Consider the following 7030-nt stretch of genomic DNA (forward strand, 5'->3'; position numbering starts at 1 on the left):
ACTGCCATTACTCTGGTTGATTTTGACAATATAGTGTTTCAAATAGAATGTACTTGGGAAAAAAAAAAAAAAGCAAAACAACAACAACAACAACAAAACATCCTAATAGGCCATTTTCCTTGAATCCTTATGTCACTCACGTAAATCTTAATTGGTCCTAATTTTAATGGCTTTATTACTTTTAGTCTTAATGTTATTTGATTTCTCAGAAAATATTTTTCCTTGTAGATGACTGCGTCATATCTGAGTGATAGCAATGTTCAGAAGAATAGCCTTTCTTCAGATTCTCATTTCTTGGGTAAGAAGCTTAAAAAGCTGAATGTTAGATGAATTTTAGACAATATTATGCTAAAGTATGAAGTATTGTGGGCATGTGAATCTGACTGTGGTTTTTGGAAATTATTTGATGGGTAGAATGCCATCATTTAAAAATGACTTGCTAATATGCAAATAAATTTAAAATAAAACTATGAATGGAAATGAACCACACATCTTAAATCTGAGTAAATCCTTTTAATGGGCTTTCTGGTGGCTTTTTCACACTGCATAGCAAAAGTCATGTGAATAAAACAATTTACAGATGAACTAATAAAAATGAATCAGGATGGAAGAATCTGGTCCAGCTTAAAAGTTAGTTTTTCCTGTCTGGGAACTACATTATTTCTATACCAATCTCAAAATTATAGTAACAATAATTGTTTTCTAGGCAGACTGGATAGTGAAGAAATGATATGCATTCAGTAGTCAAAAGTTCCTGTTATTTATATTGTCCTCTAAGAGTAGTTTGGGGAATCTCTTGAAAACCCAGTCCTAAATATATGTGCAATTTTATATATTTTTAATTTTGTTTTTGTTTTTGTTTTAAGACCATAAAATGAAGGGAAGAACATTTTATATCAACATTGAAAATTATGTCCTTTGTAAAAGTGAAGTACTGTATGGCTCTGCCAAAAACGTCTACAAAGATTTTTTCACCCTAGAAAAGGGCATCCTGAAGTCATATTGTTTCTGCTGTCTTCCACTGATGACATCAGTAAATCATCCCCTTAAAAGATAAATCTTACTCATCTTACAGTTGACATGAAGGTTTTACACCCAGAAAATGTTCCAAATACAGGCTGCCCATAGAGCTGGTGCAACTCTTAGAGTCTGATCCCATTGAAAACACATTCTAGTTTCAGAACCTCATCAAATGGAACTGCTACTCTCTACAGTAGCGTACAAAACATAAGGAAAGTAGATCTTTAGATAACAAACCAATTAAAATGCTATATAGTTGTTTTAAGAAGCCATAATGATTTTTACTCTTTAGACTACCAGCTTCCTTGACAGCATATATACGATATATGCTCTGTTGAAACTGATTTTTGGCTGCAGACTTAAGCATCCCATTACCTCTAAGAGCAAGAGCTGCGTACATATCTTGAAGACAATTTCTGCTCTAAATACACTGGTTAATATTTGCCTTCGAAATCATAAAATACAGGTGTAATGATAAAATGTTTTAAAAAATGAATAAAGAGCACTAGGCCTGAATAAACCAAACTTCATTCATAACTGGTAGCTCTTTATTTGAAGACAATTGATAAGGTTATTTGATGCAGCCTTCCAGTACTTGAAGAGAGCATATAAACAGGAGGGGGAATGCCTGTTTATATGCGTTGATAATGATAGGACAAGTGGGAATGGTTTTAAACTAAGACAGGGGAGGTTTATGTTAGAAATTAGGAGAAAGTATTTCACTCAAAGGGTGGTGAGGCACTGGAACAGGTTGCCCAGAGAGGTTGTGGATGCCCCATCCCTGGTGGCATTGAAGGCCAGGCTGGATGCAGCTCTGGGCAGCCTGCTCTAGTGGTTGGCAACCCTGCCCAGAGCAGGGGGGTTGAAACTAAGTGATCTTTAAGGTCCTTTTCAACCCAGGCCATTCTATGATTCTATGATTCTGTGAGCAAGACTTTGACTGGTTGTAAGATAACACAAAGTGACCCAATATTAGCTTGTTAAAATTGCTGATTGTATCCGTAACTGCATGTTGAACAGCTGTGTCTAAGACTTTTGACTTTTGCCATTAATATAAGAAAGTGCAATTTTTAATGTTTTTTCTTTTCTCTCTCTCTTTTTTTTTTTTTTTTCCCTAGGCCCATGTTTTATACACATCATGTTTCCCAGTAAGTTCTTTCTTCCCTCAGTGTGGCAATTCTGTTGCTGTATTATGTATATTCCTTTTCTGCAAGCAAGGTATGTTGTATGAATACAAATCTATATAAATACATAGTGTACACACTGTGGTGACCTTGAGCTGTGATTCTCTAACACGTAGACTTGATTATGTCAGGCTTTACTTCCATTAAGGCTGTATTCAGCAGAAGATTGCTGCACATACACAATTTCAGTAATATAAAGCAGCTCCGCTGCTCCATCCCAGCTTACTCGTTGAGGTGTTAGAATGTCCCATGTCTTCACTGACCACTTTTTTAGAAAGTTCAGAACCTCTGAGTATCTAACATGATCTATGTTGCTGGGAATTTGGATTGTTAAACCTACAACCTTCAGATGTTTAAAACATGAAAGAACGCTCACTCAACATGTTATGTTGCTGAATCATCCTGGAAGGGATGGGTTAGAGCTGTGGTGACACCATGTAGCTCATGCATCGCTTGTATCATCACGTAGCTCAAGTATCGCTTCAGCTTAGCTCAAAGGTTATTGGAAAAGTCTTTATTTAGTGCCCATTCAGATGGCCAATGCGAATTTAATCATTCCCTTACCATTATGCATTGTTAAGGGGTTGACTTCAATTTTAGCAACAGAAAGATCATGAAAGATCATGATACTTGAATTCTCTCTCTAATCCTTAGAAAGCCCCACCCTAGCTTTTAGCCTGAGTCCTTACTTTCTCTAATGACTATAAAAGTAGTCATAATGCTTTTAGTCAAGCTCAAAGTGAAAAAGCCATACCTGTACTGCTCAACAAAATCATTTTAAACAATATTCATGACAGGGAGTCTCTAGAGGCAGAAACAGAAAGGAGACCTCATGTAGTCATAAAAAAAAAAAAAAAAAAAAAAAGCTGTATATGTTTGTGGTCCTCTGGCATTTTTAGGTGCACATTCAAGATGATTATACCAGATTTACCAATACCACCTTCCTGTCCTGCCACAATGAAAGCAACCGTAAGTTTTTGACATTCAGGCAAGATAGAGAAATCCTCTCCATGTGTGACCAAAAGTGTCTCTAATCTCTTCTAACCTGAAGTGATTAGAGGGGGCACTTGGACTGAGCAGCATATTGTGTATTGCATTATGAGTAAGGACTGCAGACATAGGAAGTCCACAAATTGAGCAGGACACATGGTGTGTTGCATGAGTCATGTACTTTGATTGGTTCTCTTCTGCCTCTGTTTAAAAACTTTTGTCTGCAGGAAGGAGATCAGACCATTATTTGCTTTATCTGAGCAAAGACATTTTACTAAACACACAGAAATTTTTGGGTAATCTCCCAGAACCTGTTCAAAGCTGTGGAGAGTAATGGCAAAACTCCTATGGTTTTCAACAGAAGTAGTGCTAGACTTGGAAAAAAACAAACAAAACAAACAAACAAAAAACCATGTGGCCCTTCTGGCTGCTTCACATCAAATTCCTATCAATTTTGTGTAATGTTGTCAGCCACCGCAGGAGAACTAGATGAGGTCTGGCAGAAAAGTCTCTGCAGTAAGTTCCTTCTGCCAAGCACCGCCACTGTGAAACTCAACAAGTTACATCACTTGGCTCTCTGCAAATTCCTGTCTACTCCTCCTCTGCCGAGGACAGAGTAGCTATTCCTGTCTCCCACTTTTGCTTGCTATGTTTGCTTAATAGCCATTCTTTAGAGAATAATAATAATAATAATAATAATAATATAGCTTTATATTCATGTGCTCAGATCAAAGTTAGATACAGTAGTTTCTAGAGAGTCTGGAGGTAGGTGTCTGAACTAAAAAACTTTCCAGACTACATTGATTCCATCTAGTGCCACTGGAGACACCTGAAGGATTTCTAGATGCCCTGTTGGTCTGACAGCTATCGGATAAGACCTATAAGAGATCTTTACCTTTCTTGAATAGCAGCTGTAGATCAGCTGACTATGATGGAGTGAAAACCTGGCTTGCACACTGAGAACTACATGCAGATGTCCACATTTATATGCTTGAATCTGGACCTCAGCAATTTGGGATTGATATTGCTCTGTGGAAGATCTGCCAGTTTGATGCAGAAGTCTTGGACACCATCATACCATATCAAAAGCCATACAATAACTAAGTGTGGGAAACTGAATGTGTTGTTGTTTTTTTTTATTCCCTGGACTTGAAATGTCAATCTTGGTTGGCAGGTTCATTCCCCCAAGTGCTCTAACACTTGTTAGACAAGATTCATTGTCTTTTTTTTTTTGCTGTATGCTTAGACCATTGATGCAGCCCTATATGCACAATGGAAATATTGTCCAATCACTCTCTAAGGAAGACTACAGTGTCTATTAGAGTAATTCTCTCTTTTAAATTGGATTTTTACTGTAAAATGTTTGCAGAGTGAAATGTCTTTAGGACATATACTAGTATAAGTCAGGATAAATGACTGACTGGTTTAATATAGTTCTTATCAACAAGTGAACACAAAAACACTGGCAAAAGATTAATTTTCCTTACAGATTAAATGATTATTACTTGAACTATATTAACTTAAAAAATCAGTAAAAGTATTTCCATTCCTGGTGGAAGTCTGTGGATAAAATAAAATGTTATCTTTTTGTCTTGGGCTCTCTAGCATTTGAGAACAAGTATCTGTATGAAGGCCCCAGAATATCTGGACACAAAGAGAAGAACACACATGTAGACTCCTTGCCCTTACTCATAAATGTTAAAGTGCTTCAGTTCAATATTGTTAATAAGTTACAGGTTTTACTGAACTGTGATATGGGGCTTCTGCCTTCTATCATTATCCTAAATGTTGCTTTTGACCTGCAATTTAAAAAAAAATCTAGTTATGATAGAATACATGCAATTTCTTTACATAGCTTCCCAAGCACTCCTTTTCATTACAGGCAGGGCACATTACTGAGAACACATAAGAATGAGCTTGGTCTATGGGGAAGAACTACAAGAAAAGGTAAGGCAAACAATGCAAGAAAGATTTCAGAAGGTGAGCATGTCAGATTGCAAGAATTAAGCTTTGGGATAGGTAAGAAAGGAGCTAGAAGAAAATCATAAAAGAGGTAAAAAAGCAAAAGAACAGAAATATAACAGCACTCCCTAAAGGAGGCAAATATGGGGAAAAATGTTTTGGAGGAAATGTAAAGAGAAACACTGAAGAGACAAGACTGCAAAGGACAGAGAAGATGCAGAGGGGATAAAAAAAATCCTCTGAGGGGAATGTCAGTAGATAGAAGGAGGAAGAAGAAAAATGCATTTATATGAAACACTGCTCATTATTTGAGTAGAGATGGTTATTGCATTTCACACACAAAAACTTTTTTTTTCAGCATTTTAGGCCTGATTTTTAGTTTTGTTTCCTCAAAACATGAGATGTGAATGAAAGCTGTGTTTAAATGACATAGGCATTTGTTTCAACTCACGTCATCTGGCATTATAAATATATCTGACTGACTTAAAATTTAGTTTCCAAAACTGATTGCCACTTTAATTTTATGATAAAACTAAATAAATGTTTGAACATGACAGTTAAAACCCCCAAAAAAGCATCAGTAAGAAGTAACATAGAAAGTTTAATTGAAATAGGTTTACTAGGTGTTCAGTTAGATGGAAACAACTTTGACTTTTTGTTAGGGTTAATGCTTTTTTCTTTTCTCTCTCTCTCTCTCTCTTTTTTTTTTCTTTTTTTTTTTTTGAGACTCTTTTCTTTCCAAAATGTATGTGTTATATAGCCTACCTAGTATTCCCTTGCCAGCTCACAGAAATAGTGGCCTTAAATGGCTACCATCCCATGTTTTCTATTACATTAGAGACAAAACTGCTGTTCACCTTCATTCATGGAAGGGAGGAAATATCTACAAAGCGGAAGGAGCTCCTGTCTAATGGACTATCAATTTCCTCTAATATAGATTGGATAGATGGATAATGAATGGATAAATAATCAGACTTGGAACCATCACATGACTCCAGGAGCTGAATTCTTAACTTCTGCACCCTTATCAGACCACAGCTTGGGTAACCTAACACTAGTTTTGGTTTCAAGAGGATAGCACAAAAACTTTTTTTTTTTTTTCAGGTATCACTCAGATGATGCTTCGGTAACCCACTTTTTTCTTAAACAAAAATATACAAACCTTGAGGACTTTAAGATTGCATGGATGTAGAAGAGCAATATGTATAAAAAACTATTTCCAGTTCCTTTCTTTAAGATAACAGACAGTGATTAAATGTATTAATAAGAAGGCATAACATCTGTGTGGGGGACAAGGGGAGAAATGTCAAATTACCAGAAGAAATCTAGATTACTCAATATGTGAAGAAGAGTTTTCTTAGCATGAGTCTTTTGTTGCCCAGCATTTCAGGGCATTGTCCAAATTTCCGGCCACTATTTTGGTTCATGGGTCCCCAGAAGTAAGGCATGTCAGGAGAAAAGAGCCTGGGCTCCAAATGCACTGTCTGCTTTGCAGCTTCCAAAGGACTCTGAGTGTCCTGTCATTATAACCTGCAGGTAAGAAACGAATAATACTAAATGGATTAAATACCTTAGTTGTATGGTCAATTTTAACATGCCCTAGCCTGGCATTTAAATGTCTAAGATTAACCATTACAATCCGGAACTTATAAGACCATCCAGCTGTCTAGCTGCCACAGGTTTAAGTATGTTTCTCTAAGATGATCAGTGTTGTAAGAAGATGGCTGCAGAGTCAGAGATGATCCTACACCAAGCAACAAAAAGACAGTGAACACACAAAAGCAAAGACATTGCAAATACTGATGCAACTGTATGTGGGTGGACAGACATATATAGCATCTCCCACGGAGCAGCAACCCCAATGCTGAATTGTT

The 7030-nt window shown here is 36.6% G+C and overlaps 1 long non-coding RNA gene across 1 annotated transcript; it reads left to right on the forward strand.

Annotated features, from left to right (window-relative positions):
* Window positions 1-227: 227 nt before the first annotated feature.
* LOC308192245 lies at window positions 228-6435 on the forward strand. Its single transcript, XR_013948673.1, has 3 exons — window positions 228-298; window positions 2139-2238; window positions 5077-6435. It is a non-coding gene; the product is annotated as an uncharacterized lncRNA (long non-coding RNA).
* Window positions 6436-7030: the final 595 nt, after the last annotated feature.

This window comes from Anser brachyrhynchus (genome assembly GCF_964034855.1).
Source record: "Anser brachyrhynchus genome assembly, chromosome: 1".
NCBI lineage: Eukaryota > Metazoa > Chordata > Aves > Anseriformes > Anatidae > Anser > Anser brachyrhynchus.